At 45.0% G+C, this 24,619-nt stretch overlaps 1 protein-coding gene across 1 annotated transcript in view; it reads left to right on the forward strand.

Annotated features, from left to right (window-relative positions):
• The first annotated feature begins 11,277 nt into the window (after positions 1–11,277).
• The window catches only part of LOC121546118 (zinc finger protein PLAGL2-like), a 40,118-nt gene continuing 26,776 nt past the window's right edge, over positions 11,278–24,619 (forward strand). Inside the window, exon 1 of the mRNA XM_041857155.2 lies at positions 11,278–11,492. The gene's annotated coding sequence lies outside the window, so the exon portion shown is untranslated. The remainder of the gene's footprint in view (positions 11,493–24,619) is intronic.

Below are 24,619 nucleotides of genomic sequence, written 5' to 3' on the forward strand. Positions count from 1 at the left end.
TACATCTTTATTCTATGCTGTAATATAAAGTGATACACTTCCATAGAAAGTAACATTCATTCAATCTAACATCAAAACAATGTCTCAACCCCTGTTTAACAGTCACTCCTAAAACAATGTCTCAAACCCTGTTTAACAGTCACTCCTAAAACAATGTCTCAAACCCTGTTTAACAGTCACTCCTAAAACAATGTCTCAAACCCTGTTTAACAGTCACTCCTAAAACAATGTCTCAAACCCTGTTTAACAGTCACTCCTAAAACAATGTCTCAAACCCTGTTTAACAGTCACTCATAAAACAATGTCTCAAACCCTGTTTAACAGTCACTCCTAAAACAATGTCTCAAACCCTGTTTAACAGTCACTCCTAAAACAATGTCTCAAACACTGTTTAACAGTCACTCCTAAAACAATGTCTCAAACCCTGTTTAACAGTCACTCCTAAAACAATGTCTCAAACCCTGTTTAACAGTCACTCCTAAAACAATGTCTCAAACCCTGTTTAACAGTCACTCCTAAAACAATGTCTCAAACACTGTTTAACAGTCACTCCTAAAACAATGTCTCAAACCCTGTTTAACAGTCACTCCTAAAACAATGTCTCAAACCCTGTTTAACAGTCACTCCTAAAGGGATTGAGTAAATTGTTTCACCTCCTCTCCTGAGTGTAACCAAATATGTTTTGTGAGGAGACCTGCAGCTGAACTGCTATAATTCCATGTGTGTCTCCCTTAGTGCTTACAAAGTTTATGTGGCTGTGTTGTATCGGTTGGTATTACACAAAAGTGCTTGTCTGGTTGTGTGTGTGTTTGAAGGCTGAATCCATACTCAAGTAAAGTTGCTAGTGTTCCACTGCTGCTAATTACAGCTTTAGCCCAACTTGTGTGTCTGTTGAATATTGTTAACACTGAATTAAAGTGAGTTTTGGGACTGACGCGTTCCCTACATAATCACAGCCAAGTGAGCCAACATGCTACTGACCTGCCACTGGAAAACCATTGTCTAAACACAACTCTGGGAACCAGATAAAATGACAGTTGATTGAGGGATGGGAGAGATGGGAGAGATGGGAGAGAAATTGCATCAATATCCGTTTATTTGCTCTCTCTAAAAGTGTAACACAACGTATTCATTCTTACTTTACATTATCTTACTGTACATTACCACAACCATGATTACCGAGCACTAGAATTCTACAAAAAACATAGCAATCAAACAAATATGAATATGAGCTGGGGAAATACATTTCTACCATCCATTGAAGCATTAGCAGGGATGGGAACACATTCACTCAAACTGTGGGACGGAACAACCAGGCCGAATGGCAGATCCTTCTTGCAATACACATGGACGGAGCATCCAAACACTTTCCCTCTCACAGAATCCCAACATCTCTGGTGCTGGCAGGCTGTGATGTCTCTTTTGGTGGTTATGCTATGCGTCTAAACAGTGTATTGCCAGCCTCTGGTAGCATAAACCATCCATCTGTTTTAATACCAAACACATCAAAAACACTATACTCATTTCCCACCAATCGGGCACTCTGTGCCTAGAAGAGGGATGGCTGAGTATTCCAGTGGTGAGGAAATACACTCCAGATGTGAACAAATCGTCCCATACTAATTGCCATTGTGTTCATTGATGCCGCTTTGCCTGGTTTTCTGGGTTTTTATTATATTTACAGTTTTGGATTAGACTACTACATGGCTACAGATCCTTACAGTTTGGGATTAGACTACTACATGGCTACAGATCCTTACAGTTTGGGATTAGACTACTACATGGCTACTGATCCTTACAGTTTGGGATTAGACTACTGCATGGCTTCTGATCCTTACAGTTTGGGATTAGACTACTACATGGTTACAGATCCTTACAGTTTGGGATTAGACTACTACATGGCTACAGATCCTTACAGTTTGGGATTAGACTACTGCATGGCTTCTGATCCTTACAGTTTGGGATTAGACTACTGCATGGCTACAGATCCTTACAGTTTGGGATTAGACTACTACATGGCTACAGATTCTTACAGTTTGGGATTAGACTACTACATGGCTACAGATCCTTACAGTTTGGGATTAGACTACTGCATGGCTTCAGATCCTTACAGTTTGGGATTAGACTACTACATGGCTACAGATCCTTACAGTTTGGGATTAGACTACTGCATGGCTTCTGATCCTTACAGTTTGGGATTCGACTACTGCATGGCTTCTGATCCTTACAGTTTGGGATTAGACTACTGCATGGCTTCTGATCCTTACAGTTTGGGATTAGACTACTGCATGGCTTCTGATCCTTACAGTTTGGGATTAGACTACTGCATGGCTTCTGATCCTTACAGTTTGGGATTAGACTACTACATGGCTTCTTATCCTTACAGTTTGAGATTAGACTACTACATGGCTACAGATCCTGACAGTTTCGGATTAGACTACTGCATGGCTACAGATCCTTACAGTTTGGGATTAGACTACTACATGGCTACAGATCCTTACAGTTTGGGATTAGACTACTGCATGGCTTCTGATCCTTACAGTTTGGGATTAGACTACTGCATGGCTACAGATCCTTACAGTTTGGGATTAGACTACTGCATGGCTTCTGATCCTGACAGTTTCGGATTAGACTACTGCATGGCTTCAGATCCTTACAGTTTGGGATTAGACTACTACATGGCTACAGATCCTTACAGTTTGGGATTAGACTACTGCATGGCTTCTGATCCTTACAGTTTGGGTTTAGACTACTGTATGGCTTCAGATCCTTACAGTTTGGGATTAGACTACTGCATGGCTTCTGATCCTTACAGTTTGGGATTAGACTACTGCATGGCTTCTGATCCTTACAGTTTGGGATTAGACTACTACATGGCTACAGATCCTTACAGTTTGGGATTAGACTACTGCATGGCTTCTGATCCTTACAGTTTGGGTTTAGACTACTGTATGGCTTCTGATCCTTACAGTTTGAGATTAGACTACTGCATGGCTACAGATCCTTACAGTTTGGGATTAGACTACTGCATGGCTTCTGATCCTTACAGTTTGGGATTAGACTACTGCATGGCTTCTGATCCTTACAGTTTGGGATTAGACTACTGCATGGCTTCTGATCCTTACAGTTTGGGATTAGACTACTACATGGCTACAGATCCTTACAGTTTGGGATTAGACTACTACATGGCTTCTGATCCTTACAGTTTGGGATTAGACTACTGCATTGCTTCTGATCCTTACAGTTTGGGATTAGACTACTGTATGGCTTCTGATCCTTACAGTTTGGGATTAGACTACTGCATGGCTACAGATCCTTACAGTTTGGGATTAGACTACTGCATGGCTTCTGATCCTTACAGTTTGGGTTTAGACTACTGCATGGCTACAGATCGTTACAGTTTGGGATTAGACTACTGCATGGCTTCTGATCCTTACAGTTTGGGATTAGACTACTGCATGGCTTCTGATCCTTACAGTTTGGGATTAGACTACTGCATGGCTTCTGATCCTTACAGTTTGGGATTAGACTACTGCATGGCTTCTGATCCTTACAGTTTGGGATTAGACTACTGCATGGCTTCTGATCCTTACAGTTTGGGATTAGACTACTACATGGCTTCTGATCCTTACAGTTTGGGATTAGACTACTGCATGGCTTCTGATCCTTACAGTTTGGGATTAGACTACTGCATGGCTTCTGATCTTTACAGTTTGGGATTAGACTACTGCATGGCTTCTGATCCTTACAGTTTGGGATTAGACTACTACATGGCTTCTGATCCTTACAGTTTTGGATTAGACTACTGCATGGCTTCTGATCCTTACAGTTTGGGATTAGACTACTGCATGGCTTCTGATCCTTACAGTTTTGGATTAGACTACTGCATGGCTTCTGATCCTTACAGTTTGGGATTAGACTACTGCATGGCTTCTGATCCATAAACAGATGCAGAGGTTCTCAATGCCCCACAACTCTATTGGGTTTATTTAGGCACGTCCCTTTGTTCTGTCTTGTCATCCTTGCATCTGAAAGCCCAGAATGCTGGCATCCCAGCCCCCAAATGTTATCAGAGTTAATTAGGTGTGTTGTATAGGCTGAGACTGGGCTGAGACTGGGCTGAAACTGGGCTGAGACTGAGCTGAGACTGGGCTGAAGCTGGGCTGAGATTGGGCTGAGACTGGGCTGAGACTGGGCTGAAACTGGGCTGAGACTGAGCTGAGACTGGGCTGAAGCTGGGCTGAGATTGGGCTGAGACTGGGCTGAGACTGGGCTGAGACTGAGCTGAGACTGGGCTGAAGCTGGGCTGAGACTGGGCTGAGACTGGGCTGGGGCTGAGGCTGGGGCTGAGGCTGGGGCTGAGGCTGGGGATGAGGCTGGGGATGAGGCTGGGGCTGAGGCTGGGCTGAGACTGGGCTGGGGCTGAGGCTGGGGCTGAGGCTGGGGCTGAGGCTGAGGCTGGGCTGAGACTGGGCTGGGGCTGAGGCTGGGGCTGAGACTGGGCTGGGGCTGAGGCTGGGCTGAGACTGGGCTGGGGCTGAGGCTGGGCTGAGACTGGGCTGGGGCTGAGGCTGGGCTGGGACTGAGGCTGGGCTGAGACTGGGCTGGGGCTGAGGCTGGGCTGAGACTGGGCTGAGACTGGGCTGAGACTGGGCTGGGGCTGAGGCTGGGCTGGGACTGAGGCTGGGGCTGAGGCTGGGGATGAGGCTGGGGCTGAGGCTGGGGATGAGGCTGGGGATGAGGCTGGGGCTGAGGCTGGGGCTGAGACTGGGCTGGGGCTGAGGCTGGGCTGGGGCTGAGGCTGGGCTGAGACTGGGCTGAGGCTGGGCTGAGACTGGGCTGAGACTGGGCTGAGACTGGGCTGGGGCTGAGGCTGGGCTGAGACTGGGCTGAGACTGGGCTGAGACTGGGCTGGGGCTGAGGCTGGGCTGGGACTGAGGCTGGGGCTGAGGCTGGGGATGAGGCTGGGGCTGAGGCTGGGGCTGAGGCTGGGGATGAGGCTGGGGCTGAGGCTGGGGCTGAGGCTGGGGATGAGGCTGGGGATGAGGCTGGGGCTGAGGCTGAGGCTGGGGCTGAGGCTGGGGCTGAGGCTGGGGATGAGGCTGGGGATGAGGCTGGGGCTGAGGCTGGGGCTGGGGATGAGGCTGGGGCTGGGGCTGAGGCTGGGGATGAGGCTGGGGATGAGGCTGGGGCTGAGGCTGGGGATGAGGCTGGGGCTGAGGCTGGGGATGAGGCTGGGGCTGAGGCTGGGGATGAGGCTGGGGCTGAGGCTGAGGCTGGGGCTGGGGCTGAGGCTGGGGCTGAGGCTGGGGATGAGGCTGGGGGATGAGGCTGGGGATGAGGCTGGGGATGAGGCTGGGGCTGGGGGCTGAGGCTGGGGATGAGGCTGGGGATGAGGATGAGGCTGGGGATGAGGCTGGGGCTGAGGCTGGGGCTGGGGATGAGGCTGGGGCTGGGGCTGGGGATGAGGCTGGGGATGAGGCTGGGGATGAGGCTGGGGCTGAGGCTGGGGGTGAGGCTGGGGATGAGGCTGGGGATGAGGCTGGGGCTGAGGCTGGGGCTGAGGCTGGGGATGAGGCTGGGGATGAGGCTGGGGCTGAGGCTGGGGCTGAGGCTGGGGCTGGGGCTGAGGCTGGGGCTGAGGCTGGGGATGAGGCTGGGGATGAGGCTGGGGCTGAGGCTGGGGATGAGGCTGGGGCTGAGGCTGGGGATGAGGCTGGGGCTGAGGCTGGGGATGAGGCTGGGGATGAGGCTGGGGATGAGGCTGGGGGCTGAGGGCTGGGGCTGAGGCTGGGGATGAGGCTGGGGATGAGGCTGGGGTGGGGATGAGGCTGGGGATGGGGCTGGGGATGGGGATGAGGCTGGGGATGAGGCTGGGGATGAGGCTGGGGATGGGGCTGGGGATGGGGATGAGGCTGGGGATGAGGCTGGGGATGAGGCTGGGGATGAGGCTGGGGATGGGGCTGGGGATGAGGCTGGGGATGGGGCTGGGGATGGGGATGAGGCTGGGGATGAGGCTGGGGATGAGGCTGGGCTGGGGATGAGGCTGGGGATGAGGCTGGGGATGAGGCTGGGGCTGAGGCTGGGGATGAGGCTGGGGATGAGGCTGGGGATGGGGCTGGGGATGAGGCTGGGGATGGGGCTGGGGATGGGGATGAGGCTGGGGATGAGGCTGGGGATGAGGGTGGGGATGAGGCTGGGCTGGGGCTGAGGCTGGGGATGAGGCTGGGGATGAGGCTGGGGATGAGGCTGGGGCTGAGGCTGGGGCTGAGGCTGGGGCTGAGGCTGGGGATGAGGCTGGGGATGAGGCTGGGGATGAGGCTGGGCTGGGGCTGAGGCTGGGGATGAGGCTGGGGATGAGGCTGGGGCTGGGGCTGAGGCTGGGGATGAGGCTGGGGATGAGGCTGGGGATGGGGCTGGGGCTGAGGCTGGGGCTGAGGCTGGGGCTGGGGATGGGGCTGGGGCTGGGGATGAGGCTGGGGATGAGGCTGGGGATGAGGCTGGGGCTGAGGCTGGGGGCTGAGGCTGGGGATGAGGCTGGGGCTGAGGCTGGGGGCTGAGGCTGGGGATGAGGCTGGGGATGAGGCTGGGGCTGAGGCTGGGGATGAGGCTGGGGGCTGAGGCTGGGGATGAGGCTGGGGATGAGGCTGGGGGCTGAGGCTGGGGATGAGGCTGGGGCTGGGGCTGAGGCTGGGGCTGGGGCTGAGGCTGGGGCTGAGGCTGGGGATGAGGCTGGGGATGAGGCTGGGGCTGAGGCTGGGGATGAGGCTGGGGATGAGGCTGGGGATGAGGCTGGGGCTGAGGCTGGGGATGAGGCTGGGGCTGAGGCTGGGGATGAGGCTGGGGATGAGGCTGGGGATGAGGCTGGGGCTGGGGCTGGGGCTGAGGCTGGGGATGAGGCTGGGGATGAGGCTGGGGCTGGGGATGAGGCTGGGGATGGGGCTGGGGATGGGGATGAGGCTGGGGGATGAGGCTGGGGATGAGGCTGGGGATGGGGCTGGGGATGGGGATGAGGCTGGGGATGAGGCTGGGGATGAGGCTGGGGATGAGGCTGGGGATGAGGCTGGGGATGGGGCTGGGGATGAGGCTGGGGATGGGGCTGGGGATGGGGATGAGGCTGGGGATGAGGCTGGGGATGAGGCTGGGGATGAGGCTGGGGCTGGGGATGAGGCTGGGGATGAGGCTGGGGATGAGGCTGGGGATGAGGCTGGGGCTGAGGCTGGGGGATGAGGCTGGGGATGAGGCTGGGGATGGGGCTGGGGATGAGGCTGGGGATGGGGCTGGGGATGGGGATGAGGCTGGGGATGAGGCTGGGGATGAGGCTGGGGATGAGGCTGGGGATGAGGCTGGGCTGGGGGCTGAGGCTGGGGATGAGGCTGGGGATGAGGCTGGGGCTGGGGCTGAGGCTGGGGATGAGACTGGGGATGAGGCTGGGGCTGAGGCTGGGGATGAGGCTGGGGATGAGGCTGGGGATGAGGCTGGGGATGAGGCTGGGCTGGGGCTGAGGCTGGGGATGAGGCTGGGGATGAGGCTGGGGCTGGGGCTGAGGCTGGGGATGAGGCTGGGGATGAGGCTGGGGATGGGGCTGGGGATGAGGCTGGGGATGAGGCTGGGGATGAGGCTGGGGATGGGGCTGGGGATGAGGCTGGGGATGAGGCTGGGGAGTGCCTGCCCTGCTTTGAAACTCCCTCTGCTCTTGTTGTTCATGGTGGTTTGTATGAGCAATTTTGGGATGGAGAGAGCAGTGAGGAAGAGGAGCTAGCTACCACGGCAGGCTCTACGTGGCGTTCCAGAGGGTACTTTAAAATCCATCTCCAACTCTAAATGACAGACCACCACTCAACTGCAATCAACCTGAATGTGGCCCAACCACACCGTAACCCAAAGAAATAAACAGTCAGATAATGAAAGCAGACAAGTTATGCTGGGAAATCATTTCTCTCTTCCGACTCTCCCCACATTCTCTCTCATGTATTCTTACAGGCTACGCTTTCTATTCTGTCTTTAGAGACTTGAAGGGGAAAGTAGCACAAACATGTTCACTAAGTGATGTGGGAAATGTTATGTTAAACAGCAGCAGCAGCAGCAAGCAGATAAGTTAGTTTGATACACAGACAGACTTGTTTCTGTCTAGATGCTTAGAAAAAAAAGAGTGCTATGTGGCACAATTTGTCTCTGTAGGAAAACCCCTGAAAATAGGCTCCAGATAGAACCCTTTCAGGTCAGATAGAACCCTTTCAGGTCAGATAGAACCCTTTCAGGTCAGATAGAACCCTTTCAGGTCAGATAGAACCCTTTCAGGTCAGATAGAACCCTTTCAGGTCAGATAGAACCCTTTCAGGTCAGATAGAACCCTTTCAGGTCAGATAGAACCTGGGTTCCAAATATAACCTTTTCAGAGGATTTCCATACAGGGACAAGTGGTGCCAGATGTGGTGCCAGAAGTGGTGCCAGACAACCACTCTTTTTTTTTTCTGAGAGCGTAATGTGTGACACTTACCCCTTACCCATCACCCATGTCAGTCTCACAAAAATCTTCCTGTCAAAAGTTGTGCTGCGGAATAGATTTTTATTGTCCTCTTTCTCTAACTGCAGGTATCAGAACATATTAACTGTTGAAGCATTTTACTGGGACATTAATATCCTATTTTCACATGTTTATGTTCCTGTAACATATGTTTAGCATAAAGCAATTTATTACTATGGAATTTCGTATATATTTATTTGAGAAGTTTAATTGTTTGAATTAGAAGAGCTTTGTAATCAAAAACCTCTCTTCGTGTGATTTTATATACCATTCCATTACTTTTTAAGGTTTAAAAGGCTAAAGGTAGGTTGTGAATTTCTTCATCCACACTGTAATCTCACTATCAACTCATCCATAATATAATCTCATGTTGAAGTTGGTAAACCCCATTGTAAACATTGTATAAGAATAATTTATAGCCAATAGGTGTTCGAAAACTAAATAAAATCCAAACTGATAATAAGGGACTTCTCAATAAATAACTGAATTGAAACATAGATTTTATGATAATCAAATTTATTATGACCTTATGATTTTGCAGTTGAATAAATTCAGTGAATGACAGGGAATCATAAATAGTTCCTGTATGGTACAGCCCATGTTTCCACGTTCCTAAAAACATTTAACTACAAATTGTATCCAAACAGTTTAATCTAGATCCAAACATTTTTGGGTTAAGAATCCCAATATTTAATGGGAAACATGAACATCTGAGATATAAATAATATTAGTACTGCAAACACTTTAATCACCCAGTACGAAGAACTAGATGCCCAACCACAGTACTTCTTTTTTAATCTTACCTCCTTAAAAATCCTCACCTCGGTTAAAAACACATGTTTTTCTAACGTGTAACTTTGTACAAGACATGCAGGAACAAATGACTGTAAAACGTCAATTCTATAAAGCCATGAGATGGTACGAAGATCGTGTTGCACAATTGACATTCTACTTGGTGAAAGATGATTTAGAATAGGCTATTAGCGGGTTTGAGTTGAAAATAAGTATGAGCCATTTGTTGCAAAAATATTTTCTATAGATTCCTTCAAAACTTAATCCAAACACATGTATATTTGCATAAATTATGAATTAGTTTAGGCTGCAACATATTCATAATGGTGTGTATTTATCCAGATCTGCCACTAGTGTGGTTCATGGATACAAACTATACATTTTAGTTTTCAAAAGCTCATAAATACGCAAAGGTTAGTCAAAGTGATTTAAAGTTTTTTGACATAGTTCTTACAAACATTTCTAACAATTACATAAGCATAAGCATATTTCTCACAACAACCCCCGACTATTTGGTGTCCAGTTTTATCAGTCCCAATTATGAATAGATGTCTTGAATAAAAACATTGCAATTTATTATCTTATTATCCATATTAGTGAACAGTATTGCAACATTAAGGCTAATATGGTTAGGAGGTATTTCCCTGGCTACCAACAAAAATGTGTTTTCCCCACTCCATTGAACCAAAGGCGTATTGAAGACTTGCTCCCCCACCCCCTACTCTCTCTCATACACAAACACATCCATCCGCGGTGTAGAAGCGTATGGAAGGGGATGGGGAGGGGGTTGGGTGATGAGGAAACGGGTTGATATGCCCTGGAAGTAATTCTTTCGCCCCAAAACACAAGGTGAAATGGGACCACCAGAGCATCGCACGTGGGACCCGCACTACACATTCCAGAGCTGATGGCATTTGAGTGAAGAGCTGAACTTGTTGCACTTCTGTGTGTGTGACCTCTGTGTGTGGTGTTATTTTGTAGCAGTAGAATTTAAGTCCCCTAAGATATGAAAAGTTACTGGAGAGTAATATATGTTTTGATGTGTTCATATGTAAAAAAACAACAACAACAAAAAAAAAAACATAATTTAGCTACTCAATTTAGTATAATGTTTGATGGTGTGCATGCACAGTTAATTAATGAGACGAGTTTTCATATAGTTTTAAACATTTTAATAAGTTTATTTTACCATTTAAAACATATATAGGCCACTTGAAATTATATTTCGAAGAGTTACTTATAAAATCACATTAATTATGAATAATTCCACAAACTTTAAATTCTCTATATATTTCGAAATGCTTCGTTCAGTATTATAAAACCCAAACATAAACGAATAAACAGACCAATATGATTAAAGCAATGAGTGGGATTACTTGCAAAGCACAGAAGTAGGCTACTAGTTAGTAAAACATAAGGCTATCTATAGGCCTATAAACTTGCCTCTGAATATAATCAATGTGTAATGGTTGATTAAGCAATATTGTGAAAATATTTGAGATTGGTGTTTTGACATAAAACACGTCTTTATTCAATACATATGCCCCAGTTATCATATTCAGCACAAACAATGCCAAATCAATAGGGTATAATAACATGTATATCGAAAATAAAATTAATATTCTTCAAATATATAGGCCTGGTGATCAGAATAATAGTTATACTATAATTATGATATATGTGAAATTGTAATATAAATGCTTATTTATCTTGCTTTGTTTACCCATTTATTTCTTATTATATTAAGTCTGTCTAAAGTTTAAATATCTCTGTTAGTTATGTACACTGATAGGGTAGACTGCAGTTGAATCAATTATATATTGCCATGACAGTTATTGGAGAGAAAAAAAACAGTCAATCTAGAACGATAAAAAAAAGAGTACGCTGCATGTCCCTAGTAAAAAAAGTTTGCGAAAGTGGCCTGACGTCACACTCCCACAATGCTCGCGCCCCTTAACTCTGCTGCAGCCTGAGAGCGAGACAGACACACTCAGGCCCAGAATATAGAAAAATTATAGAAAAAATTGGAAAAAATAATAAAACAACAGATCGAGGGGAGAAAGACCGTGAACGGTGGCGTGGGGTCTCCCACCGTAGGTTTGCGAATAGTAGGTGATGGAATGTTACCGGGGTTCCATGTGAAATTGACTAATGCGGCGCTGGAAACTTTTTGGTGGGTAACTGCTCGTTTTTTGTAAGACCTCATAATGTGGCTGCTCGTTCTGATGTGTGCATGTTTTGTTTAATACGTTTTAAGAATATTACAGCAACTTTCTTCAATGATAATCGATAGTTTGATGTTGACGACATTTTAATTAACAGGGATCTATTGTAGTTGTTCTGCAATCGGACATGTTTTAATTTAGCTTATTTTGTGGAAGTATGTAAGCGTCGGGGTATTTAATTTTTAATTACGCGATCGCCTCTTCGCTCGAAGCTTTGTCGATAAATGTGTTACAAATGTAAATCATTGAAGTTGTAAACATTTTGCATTGTGTCAATGATAGCTTTGGCAATGATGATTGATGTTCAGTGCAAGTTTTCTGCGAATTGCAGAATTTTAAAGAATTTCCGAATATTTATGATGGTGAGCGTGCTCCTGCAGAAGAAGAGCGAGGGAGATAGAAGAGGGAACGTCCCTGTTGTATTTGAAAGAGTAAACAACTCTGATTTTAAAAAAGTACCTACACATGTCACATTCGATGTTTACTTGCACCATATCCTAATTCATGGAAGTTGTTGCTTGATATCTAGGCGCTCAAAATCGTCACATTATAGAAGTGTAGAACTATTTGAGTGTTTTCCTTCGACTGTTCGTCCACGCTGCAATGGCTTGTGTCATTTGTTTGTCGCTGATCGGATGTTTCTGGCGGATTGAGGGGCTGTGTGACTTTTGTGTCTCTTGCCTTGTGTGTGCCTTGTAAGGGCTAAATACTACCCCTTTGGAGGGGGGCAGGGTCATGTTATGGATGCGGGAGGGAGCTCAGCTCATTTCATATGCACACTGATACACTTGTGATTGTTTGCTGTTTTGTTGTTGAACTTTGTTATTTCGTTTCAAACTGTTTTGTCAAACAACATTAGGCTCTAAGAAAACATATTCTGATAAGCAACATGAGGTTATGTTGTCTGCAGTGGCTGATCTAATTGATTAGCTTGAATATTTTAGGCATGGGCCTAATTTTGTATTTGGAAGTGTTTCGATTATTTTCATGTTTTGATGTAGCCTACATTAGCACGCAAACATAACACTTCCTGTGATTATTATTACATTTAAGTCATTTAGCAGACGCTCTTACCCAGAGCGACGTACAGTTAGTGAGTGCATACATTTTTCATACTGGTCCCCCGTGGGAATCGAACCCACAACCCTGGCGTTGCAAGCGCCATGGTCTACCAACTGAGCTACACGGGACTATATACACGGGACTACTATGTCAAGGATCAACATATTAGGCTAATATGACGTGCATTACATTGTTACGACAGAGAACGTTGTGTGCGGATAGATAGGCTATATGATTATTCGTTATCAATTGGACAAACCCACGTTGCAATAACAGAATGGAGCCTGAAACATTGAGCAACATGTCAAAACTCCTGTGACTTTAGTGTCTGTTAGAGGCTCCAATTTACTTTTAGTAGTTCCAGTAATTTCAAGTTTTACATTAATAAACGAGTCTACTTTATTATTAGGCTATCAATGCTATTGCTAACTGCTTATTGAATGTTCGACGACCTATATAGGCTTTCCGTGTGAAAGTAAGGCTACTTGCCTTAATGTAAGCCATTAGATACAATGTTACTTCATTTGGCAACTAATTTGGCAAACATTGTATGCTACATAAACAACATGCGTCCCTGAAAAATTAAACAGTCTACTGTAGGATAGTTAGCCCAATGTCTAGCCTACCAAATAATCACCACCACGAATTGGAGGCAACAAATAGCCTACTCGCCGTTATGGCAGGTCTGACACGAGCATGCTCACTCCATCAAGGCCTCATTTCCACTGCCTCGAGACACATAATAAGGAAATGGAAGCGAGAACGTCACGAGACATTGCTTTTGTTATTGACAATAACAATGCAAGTGCAAGTTGAGACGCATGTGTTGGTGTTTGTTCTTTTTCCACATTATTTCTGAGTGAGTATATCCTCACAAAATACCGAATTCTGTGACAGCAAGACTTAGATCAAACTAAAGTATTATATAACAACGTGTTAACATGATGGACGTATAGGCTACAAAGTAATATGGAATATTTACATATATTGTGGATATAGCCTACTTCTGCAAAAGTATATTTGTAACTCCACAACAAATGGAGTTACAACTCCACAACAAATGGAGTTAGTTTTCTCTCTCTCCAATAGTCAGTAGAACTGCTCAAAACAAACCTTTGTGACAAGGACAATTTGAACAGAAATGTTCATGTAAACATTTCAAAGTTAAACAGCATTTAGAAGTATATATTCTTTGTGGAAAAGACAGTTTATGACTTAACAAATAACCTGGTACTATCACATTACACTTTATTTAATATATTGGTTTTTCCTCACCCTTGTTTTTGTAGATAACGATAACTATGTTTTCTTTAGCAGTAGGTACGTTTTCATGGATAAACATTTTGAAACACTATAGTTGAACGTCTTCTTCTGATGACCTTACACCTGAGTTTATTGTGTGTGGTGGGAAGGTAACGAGTTACACGTTTGCCTTTGTGATAGAGAAATGTTTTTGTGTGTGGTGGAGGGAGGGTCTCCTCTCTTCCTCTGGAAATGTCCCACAATCCCCTTCACCTCTGTGGGTCGGAGGCTGATTTCCATGAGAAAAGAGCATGAGTTAGGGTAATGGGAAGGACAGCCCTCGGAGAGGACACATGGTAGTTAGTAACCAGGAACAGCTCTGATTCTAATTATTTGTATTTCTTCACCTTCTTTGGGGAGCACTGAGGAGTGGCGAGGCTGGTGGGGACCGTGGGTTCACGTAAGAATGGACGTTAGCATCAGGGACGGCAACAACATTGTTCTATTTGTCGTTTTATCAGCGTGAGAAAACCAGGCAGATTGGGAGCCTGAGGACCGCTGCGGATCGTGGGGCATTAGAAGTAGTCTGTCTCTCAAAGTGTGTGCGCGTGTCAACCGAGAAGGGAAAGAGGATCTATTTGTGTTTTCCAACGTTTCACACACAGTAGCCGGGCTGACTGTTGAACCCTGTGGTTGTTTTGGTCACTCCAACTCAGCCCATAAAACTGGAAAAGGGTGAGGAGGGTGAGAGAGATAACATCAGAGCCATGTTCACAGGGCTAATATCACTCCCAACAGATCCCCAGCGAGAGCTGGTGAACAGTCTAGCACCATAGAGATAGATTCCCATCTGGATCAAAACAGATAGCGATGGGCAACATGATTCATCATACAAACAAAGCTGTTGTGTTTATTTGATCAAAGTACTTATGGAATTTCATCTATTTCTAAGGTTGAGTTAATATGTGACATGTATTTAATGTTTGGATATCACAGTTTTATTTTCCTAAAGAGTTTGTCAGCTTTGTTTTTGATTCCAAGCTGTTCAATACTTGTTGTTGTATCCTTTTCATTATGGGTAAGCTATTGCCTGTTATATAATTTAGGCAAAGACAAGAGTTGGTGAAACATGAGAATGTTCTCAGAATGAATGCTGTTGCTGCCCTCAGGACATGATCCAGCCAGTTTTCCTTCAATTCTCAAAGAGGTTTTAGAACATTCTTTCATGGCAATGCTATGGCAGAGAGGAGAGTGATGCTGTCTGGATAAAAGACTGACAGGAAACAGAACTCCTGTATGCGTATGAGAACACACGCGCAGAGGCACGCTCACATGCAAGCACACATGCAAGCACACGCGGACACACGCAAGCACGGACACGCGCACGCAAGGACACACACACACACACACACACACACACACACACACACACTCACTCATATGTAAGCATGTGTGCTTACATACAGATGTAGGATCTTAATTTGAGCCAGTTTGCTACAGCAGGAAAAGAATCCTGCAGCATCAGGAAATGTGAGTTATTATGTGAATTATAATTAATGGACATTTTCTGTAGGGGTTGATACATTTTCGTTAGGACAAATCAAGTCTGACATTTTAAAGTGTAAATTACAAACGTTAGAAGCCTTTTTAAACCTTGAATACACTACAAGTTTGCATTTCCTGCTGTGCAGGAAAAGTCTCAGCAACAAAAGAGTGATCAAATTAAGATCCTACATCTGTACACTCATAAACATATGACACACACAGCCACACACACACACATTTTCTCACGTACAGTACATGCAGAGTGGTAGACGTTTCTTTGGGCCGTTGCACATTCTGATGGCCCTTGCAGTGTGCATGTCTGAAATAGTAGGATGACGCTAGATGCTTGAACCACATACTGCCACTTTTCCTTGTGGATCTTTTTCTGGGAAGAGCAGGGCAGCTGGGGCTTTTCAGGACCTAGTTCCATCCATCATAAAGCACCCACGGTTTACACACACTTACACCCCTCAGGGCCACTTCCTGCATGATGTCTACTTTAGATGTATTACCTGTCTTTACTCTCCGCAGTAAACACACTGTTGGTTTTAGGGGCTTCGCTGTAACTTCATTGTTTGAGGAAGAGTTTAAACCTCAAAACACACTGGAACGTCTCATGGTTCTTTCCAAACATAGTGTTGATGAGATCAGTTGATTTATAACTGGTATCTGAGGTTCCAAGTTGGTAATTGATTAAGCTGATAGATAGATAGATAGATAGATAGATAGATAGATAGATAGATAGATAGATAGATAGATAGATTTAGTCGACTGGTCGACTGTTTTGTCGATAGGTTGTTGGTCGACCGATGATTTTTTAGTCGAGCAGTTGCAAAAAAATAAATACAATTATGGCAGTCTTGATTCATGCCTGTCTCAGTGGACTAATCCATTGCGGAGGCCGCGGGGATGGCACACCATTATCACCAGTAGTACATTTACCCTTAATTCCCATAATTTCTAATCTACAATGTCTGTTTGGTTACCATAATTGCTGTTAATGCATTCAATATATTATTATTATTACAGTCTTTTACAGTTCACATTGTCAGAGTGGACACGTTGTTTGCAGAGCGCACAACCTAGGCTACACTTGTGAGAAACAGGTTTTGTTTTATTTCATTCCATTTACGAGTTCTGTCAATTTATTCATTATGTTTTGTTTGGAGCGCTTCTGTCAAGGTTGAGTAAGGACGCGCACCTGATTACGCATAGAAGTAGGCCTAGGCTACGTGGCCTGCGCACAAATGTAGGCTTATAAATTTGCCCATTTGGGGATCTGATAGTATTTCTGATTGTTTTAACTCACCACCCCTAATGAGCTGTGGAGCTTCTCAAAGTAATATTTTCTTCACCTCAAATAGCAAGCAAACAAAGTCTGTTTTTACATCCATTGAGAATTATAATAATTCCTCAATGGAGCCTATTTGAAAAATCTTTACAGCTCTCTCCCTTTTGATAACCACTCGGCATGAAAGGGGGGAAAAAAATGTCATGCTCTGATCCGGTGGAAATGTCATAAAATAGGCCTACCTGATTACTTCTTATCCCTTGTGCAAATAAACTACAGCTGTGTCTGTCCGGAGCTCACTGGCCCAGGAAACGGAGGGTCCAAAATATTTTATGCAATGTTGCAAGTTTGTTAGCACAAGCTTGGCCTGGACCAAGTTGGTAGTAGATACAATGTTTCAAGCTCCTTGCAGACAGGCCATGCATAGCCAAAGTGATTTATTTTTCTACCTGCAGGCTGCAATGTTTTTTATTTGTTTGCTTTATGTTGGCTATTTTTACAATGGCAATAGAAGTTACTTTTATATTTGTATAATTTTAATTTAGATTTAGATAGAATTTGAATCACATGACAATGATTTTGAGATAGGAAGACTTTTTATTATAAAATAAATTAAACTGTTCCACGAAAATGTGCATATGAAAATCATAATTGGCACGCAGATCGGTAGAAATGGTAAGATAAATTGGAACTCCAAATAGAAAAGGTTGCCGACCCCTGGTGTAGCCTATTACCAGCAGCTTCGGGAGCGTAATGGCAGAATCTGCGAAGGCCAGCAGCAGCAGTGGGAGAAGGAGGTTCGGGAACAGGTTTTTTTCTTCTGGTTAGGCTATCTTGATCTCTGGCTCCCTCTTGAGTCATTTGTGTGTCTTAGTTATTTAATCACAGTGTGTTTAAAGCATCAGATAAGCTCAGTAGCCTACATATAGTTGATTTTATTAAAACACATATGTTTGAACATTTCGACCAGTCGATTGATCGAAAGAACAGACGACTCTTGGTCGACCAAGTTATTTTTTTTGTCGGGGACCTATCAGAGGTCAGAGGATCTATCAGAAACGTTTTGCCCTGAAGTCAAATGCATTGATTCGCTGTAGCTCAGTTGGTAGAGCATGGCGCTTGCAACGCCAGGGTTGTGGGTTTGATTCCCACGGGGGACCAGTATGAAAAAAAAAAAATGTATTCATTCACTAACTGTAAGTCGCTCTGGATAAGAGTGTCTGCTAAATGACAAAAATGTAGTACTGCTGTTATTTCCATGGCAATCACTCAGACAATAACCGAGGCAAGAGACTAAGAGCCAGGTTCAATTGCACATGCCAATATTTATGCAATATCTTTGTTTACAAACTACTGCCTGCGGACATGCTCACACTCTGAAAACTGATACCTGTGAGGTGAGCCTACCTGGCAGTTTTACGGCACACAAAGGGATTCTGTGATTTTATATGACCGTGGGGAATAGCTTTAGTGTGTAAGAACTGCAAAGCAGGTTCATTGTCATGATTTAACTGGATTTGAACCCAAATGCAGACAACTACCACGAGCCAGAGAAGGTTTAACAGGTTTATTTACAGAGTTCAATTTGTCCAGGTTTCCAATAATAGGGGAAGAGCAAGTCCAGGTTTACAGGGAGGGTAACAGATCCAGGTTCAGAGCAGGAGTGGTACCGTAACGTCCTAGTGTCCGTGGTGAGTCCAAAAGGGAGGTCCGGTAGTGGAAAGCAGGATGGTGGTGGCAGGAGTGAAGCGGAGGCAGGAGTCGGGTTCCAATAATCTGTGGAACAGGAGAAAAGTAACTAGAACAGGCCAAAAACACAAAGGGCGAAAACAAGCAGGTTGAGTCAACAGCGAAACTAACATGGTCGTCTTGACTATGATCTGACGATGAGTGGCAAGTTTGACCGGGTCTTAAAGGCTGAGGTGATTATGGTGAATGAGCTGCAGCTGGAACCCTGACTCCCGCACACCAGGCTTCACTCCTGCAATCAAGGACAGACAGAGGGGAGGGGGAGAGCAGAGAGAGAGAGCTACCTAGCAGCAGTAGGCCTAACATTCATTTGTATTGAGCCCTAACCAGGACCCTCAGTCTGGAGGCTAGTTGAGACAGACTGACAGTTTGTGGATCCTGAGCTTCACTATGCAAAACCTCTGATCATTCTCTATGATCCTTTCTAAAGATGCTAAGTTTAGCTAAGTGACAGGAGAACATGTAGGTCAGCATTTAAAGGGGTTTTTTAAATAATGAAAATAAGATGTACCTAAACGTTAGTCATATCCCTGACTAAGGCGGGAGTTATTCGTCTTAGCCTTGTAATACGTTAAACATGCAGCAATCCAGTTATGCTATCTTATGAGTCAGTGAATCAGAGGAAACCTGAAGGGAGGAGCCAACGAGTGGAGCGGCAGTAGTGAGAGTAACTCCTGATTCACACTCAGAGCAGAGTACAGTCAGACATCGGGTCTGGTGACACATTTCCCCCTCCCTTCCTCTCAAGTGATTTTTAGTAACCCCTCTGCAACCCCACCCTGCTCAACAATCCCAAACTAAAAAAATATAATTATGCCAACGAAAACATTCAACTCCCTTCTCAGACAAAAGACAAGAAAGGATCTCTCCCTACTAGAAAGGTGCAGAAAAACATAGAGTTTTAGGCTGTGTGAAATGATTTCAAATTATTTGGTAACTTTCAAAGCTCACAACATTTGGCCATGAAGTTTGAGGAAGAGGATGGCGAAGGAAAGGATACATACATTAAGATGAGGGAATATGAAAATTGTCTGAAGGTTGGATTGATAAATGTGGAGAGAACTTCATTAAGACATCAGAGTGCATGGGAGGTCAATCAGGTACCGCAGCTTTGCTCTGTGTTCAGGTGAACATGTGCTCTGTCCATTCAAGCCCAAGTTGAGTACATTCAGTTTCTGATTTAAGTCTGTCTGAACATGTCTTAATTCTGAACTGCTATAAATTAACTTACTGAATGAACCTACATTAATCAGTGGTTCATAGTTACATTTTAGTCATTTAGCAGATGCTCTTATCCAGAGCAACTTACAGGAGCAATTAAGGTTAAGTGCCTTGCTCAAGGGCACATCAACAGATTTTTCACCTAGTCAGCTCAGGGATTAGAACCAGCGACCTTTTGGTTACTATACGCACTACGCTCTTAACCACTAAGCTACCTGCCGTTACAACAGTTTTTCTATACCTGAGCGAGAGAAAAAAAAAAGTGCTACGTGAGGTGAAGCCGCTAACTCAGCATCCCTCACTTTTGGACGAGGGTTCCTAATTGGCTGCTCCTTGGACGAGGGTTCCTAATTGGCTGCTCATTGGACTAGGGTTCCTAATTGGCTGCTCCTTGGACGAGGGTTCCTAATTGGCTGCTCCTTGGACTAGGGTTCCTAATTGGCTGCTCCTTGGACGAGGGTTCCTAATTGGCTGCTCCTTGGACGAGGGTTCCTAATTGGCTGCTCCTTGGACGAGGGTTCCTAATTGGCTGCTCATTGGACTAGGGTTCCTAATTGGCTGCTCCTTGGACTAGGGTTCCTAATTGGCTGCTCCTTGGACTAGGGTTCCTAATTGGCTGCTCCTTGGACGAGGGTTCCTAATTGGCTGCTCCTTGGACTAGGGTTCCTAATTGGCTGCTCCTTGGACTAGGGTTCCTAATTGGCTGCTCCTTGGACTATGGTTCCTAATTGGCTGCTCCTTGGACGAGGGTTCCTAATTGGCTGCTCCTTGGACGAGGGTTCCTAATTGGCTGCTCCTTGGACTAGGGTTCCTAATTGGCTGCTCCTTGGACTAGGGTTCCTAATTGGCTGCTCCTTGGACTAGGGTTCCTAATTCCTCTTCTCATCTCTCCTTTGTGAACTTCCTCCGATCTCATCCTACCATTCTCATCCTCTCTCTCCTACCAGTAGTGTTGCTCCTCCTCTCTACCTGTCCTCTCTCTCATCAGTCTGTTCGTCCTATCTTGTCTTCCTCCTGGTAGGTCCTCTTCCATTCTTCCTCCTCTTTACCATATTCTTATTTCCTTATTTTCTTCTCCTTCTTCGAGGGCTTCTCTTCCCCCTCTCTCTTCTCTTAATATGGCAATACTACCCCATACACTTCATGAACACACACAAACACGTGGTTGACTGCATGTTGTAGTGCCCAGATGCACATACCTCCGCTCTCTTTTCCTCCCTCTCTCACATTTCTTCCTCTCCCTCCGTCTCCTTCTCCTCAAAGTCTTGGACAACAACAACACAAAGAAATGGAAGTGGAGTGACAACTGTGAGTCCTTTCTGTGTCCCCTCCAGGGCCAGTGTGAAGTTTTCAGTTTGATTGAAGGTCCCTTTTCTCTGGTGTCTGGTGTGAAAGCTGTCCTAATTGAATGATAAAGTGCCCTGAGATGGAGTCCAGTGAATAGACAACAATGCCCAGCCTGTGTGTGGTAGAGGGATTTTGGTTCACATCCAGCCTTTGCCTCTCTACTCCAAGAGAGGGCCTATTATAAAGCTCAATGCTGGACTTGGTCACGTGACCGCCTCTCTCTACCCTCCCCCCTCTGTACTGTGCCCTCCCTACCCCAGTGTGGGCTGGCCAATCGCAGGCCAGTGTGTCCTCTTCACACTGGCCATGTGGTTGAATGGCCTCATTTTTGCCAGCGACTGACTTTCTGCACATATCTCTGTGCTCACCGCCTCAGCTGCCTGCTGGACGCCACAGTGACAGGGGGAAAAGAGCTCATAGAGATACAACCACCAGAGAGGTTCTGCAAAACTCACCAGCTACGAATACCCTTAATTCACATTATGTAGTTTTGTCTATCTGGAATCAAAAAGGGTTCTACCTGGAACCAGAAAGGGATCTCCTATGGGGACAGCTGAAGATCCCTTTTGGAACCCTTTCTTCTGAGTGTATAGTAGAATGTCCTACGATGTAAATGGGGGAGGGGGGAGACAGTTGAAACGTTGTGTCTATCTAACGTTCGTATGTTTATGCTGTCTTTTACTGTTTTGCTGTGCAGTTGTGTTTTCGGGCTGCATCCCCTCAGCTACGGCTGGTTTCGTCCATTCTGTTTTGGTCTGTGAGCTATTTACGTACAAATGGAATTAGATTTGTTGTAGCCAGTGGTGTAAAGTACTTAAGTAAAAATACTTTCAAGTACTACTTAAGTAGTTATTTTGGGGTATCTGTACTTTACTTTACTATTTATATTTTTAACAACTTTTACTTTTACTTCTCTACATTCCTAAAGAAAATAATGTATTTTTTACTCCATATATTTTCCCTGACACCCAAAAGTACTTGTTACATTTTGAATGCTTAGCAGGACAGGAAAATGGTCCAATTCACACACTTATCAAGAGAACATCCCTGGTCATCCCTACTGCCTCTGATCTGGCAGACTCACTAAACACAAATGCATTGTTTGTAAATGATGTCTGAGTGTTGCAGTGTGCCCCTGACTATCCGTAAATTTTCAAAACAATAAAATCTGGTTTGCTTAATATAAGGAATTTGAAATTATGTATACTTTTACTTTTACTTTTTATACTTAAGTATATTTTAGCAATTACATTTACATTTGATACTTAAGTATATTTAGAACTAAATACTTTTAGACTTTTACTCAAGTACTATTTTACTGGGTGACTTTCACTTTTACTTGAGTAACTTTCTATTAAGGTATTAACTTTCTATTAACTTTTACTCAAGTATGACAATTGGGTACTTTTTCTACCACTGGTTGTAGCTGTTTAGTTATTTTTGTACATATTCACAAATACAGGAGATTCTTGAAGATGTGAATAGACTTTGATCTTGTCTTAACACCATACTGTGACTAGAGAGATATGTTTATTTAGTGGCCTTCTATTTCGCACCTCTGTCCAAATATTGAAGTACAGTACTTGCCAGTTGGTTGTGTTTTTGTGCTAAGGAAATAGGTGACCAGTTGATATCCCATAAGCCTCAGCTAGATGTCAGCCACTGGTGGATGAAGATTTAAATCAATCAATGCTTCATTTGTGTTTGACATGTTATTTGGAAAGTGAAGTTATCACTAGTACCCTTTCCTAAATGATTGTTATGTAATGAATAGTATGGAATGGGGATAATCAATGATTTGTATGTGTACAGTGTTTCCGCTAGGATCTTTTTCAGCAATGGTGGCAAAGTTACAAAATGTTGTTGTTTTAAAGCTAATTTCCTACAATTCTGCACATTTTGCCATGGGGCAGAGAGAACATGTTACAGTTTCAAAGGAAATGTCCTGCAATTCTACACATTTTGACATGGCTTATGTCACGTTCTTATGCTATCTGAGTGACTAAAACATTATAACAAAATCAATGGTGGCCCCCCAATGTTTTATTCTCCCTGACTCTAGTTTTTATTTAGGTGATTGTTAGAAATGATCATTGCAGTGGCAGCCACGATTTAGCAGCGGTGGTGTGTGGCTGCTAAATGCATATAGGAGAAACACTATGTGTATATGATGACATTATCCTGGCATTTACTATGTTACATGTTATGGTATTACTGAAAACCATATCTATGTTTAGGGGTCAGTGACAAAGAGATGTACTGTAGACTGAAGCTCATCTGGCATTGAGCAGAACCTCTGGTTAACTATTTTACCCCTCATCTGAAACCTAAACCTCCTTTTCCCCTGAGCAGTGCAGGGCTCCAAGCATTCCCTCCTTTCACACAAACACACACACACACACACACACACACACACACACACACACACACACACACACACACACACACACACACACACACACACACACAAAACAGCAGTTGTACTTGCAGTGTGCTGGAGGTAGTGAGGTGGAAGGCTAGTCATTCTAATGAGAGTGTTTATCTCTGGGGATGAGAAGAAAGGAGGAGGAAAGTGTTAAAATGTGTTAATGAATATGTCCTGAGCTGGGAGTCCCCCGGCCTTAATGAATGAATAACTCCTGAGCTGGGAGTCCCGCGGCCTTAATTAATGAATAACTCCTGAGCTGGTAGTCCCCCGGCATTAATGAATGAATAACTCCTGAGCTGGTAGTCCCCCGGCCTTAATTAATGAATATGTCCTGAGCTGGGAGTACCCCGGCCTTAATTAATGAATAACTCCTGAGCTGGGAGTACCCCGGCCTTAATGAATGAATAACTCCTGAGCCGGAGTCCCCGCCTTAATTAATGAATAACTCCTGAGCTGGGAGTACCCCGGCCTTAATGAATGAATAACTCCTGAGCTGGTAGTCCCCCGGCCTTAATTAATGAATATGTCCTGAGCTGGGAGTACCCCGGCCTTAATTTATGAATAACTCCTGAGCTGGGAGTACCCAGGCCTTAATTAATGAATAACTCCTGAGCTGGTAGTCCCCCGGCCTTAATTAATGAATAACTCCTGAGCTGGTAGTCCCCCGGCCTTAATGAATGAATAACTCCTGAGCTGGTAGTCCCCCGGCCTTAATGAATGAATATGTCCTGAGCTGGGAGTACCCCGGCCTTAATTAATGAATAACTCATGAGCTGGGAGTACCCCGGCCTTAATTAATGAATAACTCCTGAGCTGGTAGTCCCCCGGCCTTAATTAATGAATATGTCCTGAGCTGGGAGTACCCCGGCCTTAATTAATGAATAACTCCTGAGCTGGGAGTACCCCGGCCTTAATGAATGAATAACTCCTGAGCTGGTAGTCCCCCGGCCTTAATTAATGAATATGTCCTGAGCTGGGAGTACCCCGGCCTTAATTAATGAATAACTCCTGAGCTGGGAGTACCCCGGCCTTAATTAATGAATAACTCCTGAGCTGGGAGTACCCCGGCCTTAATTAATTAATAACTCCTGAGCTGGGAGTACCCCGGCCTTAATTAATGAATAACTCCTGAGCTGGTAGTCCCCCGGCCTTAATTAATGAATATGTCCTGAGCTGGGAGTACCCCAGCC

The sequence above is a fragment of the Coregonus clupeaformis genome, chromosome 30, assembly GCF_020615455.1.
Source record: "Coregonus clupeaformis isolate EN_2021a chromosome 30, ASM2061545v1, whole genome shotgun sequence".
NCBI classification, from domain to species: domain Eukaryota; kingdom Metazoa; phylum Chordata; class Actinopteri; order Salmoniformes; family Salmonidae; genus Coregonus; species Coregonus clupeaformis.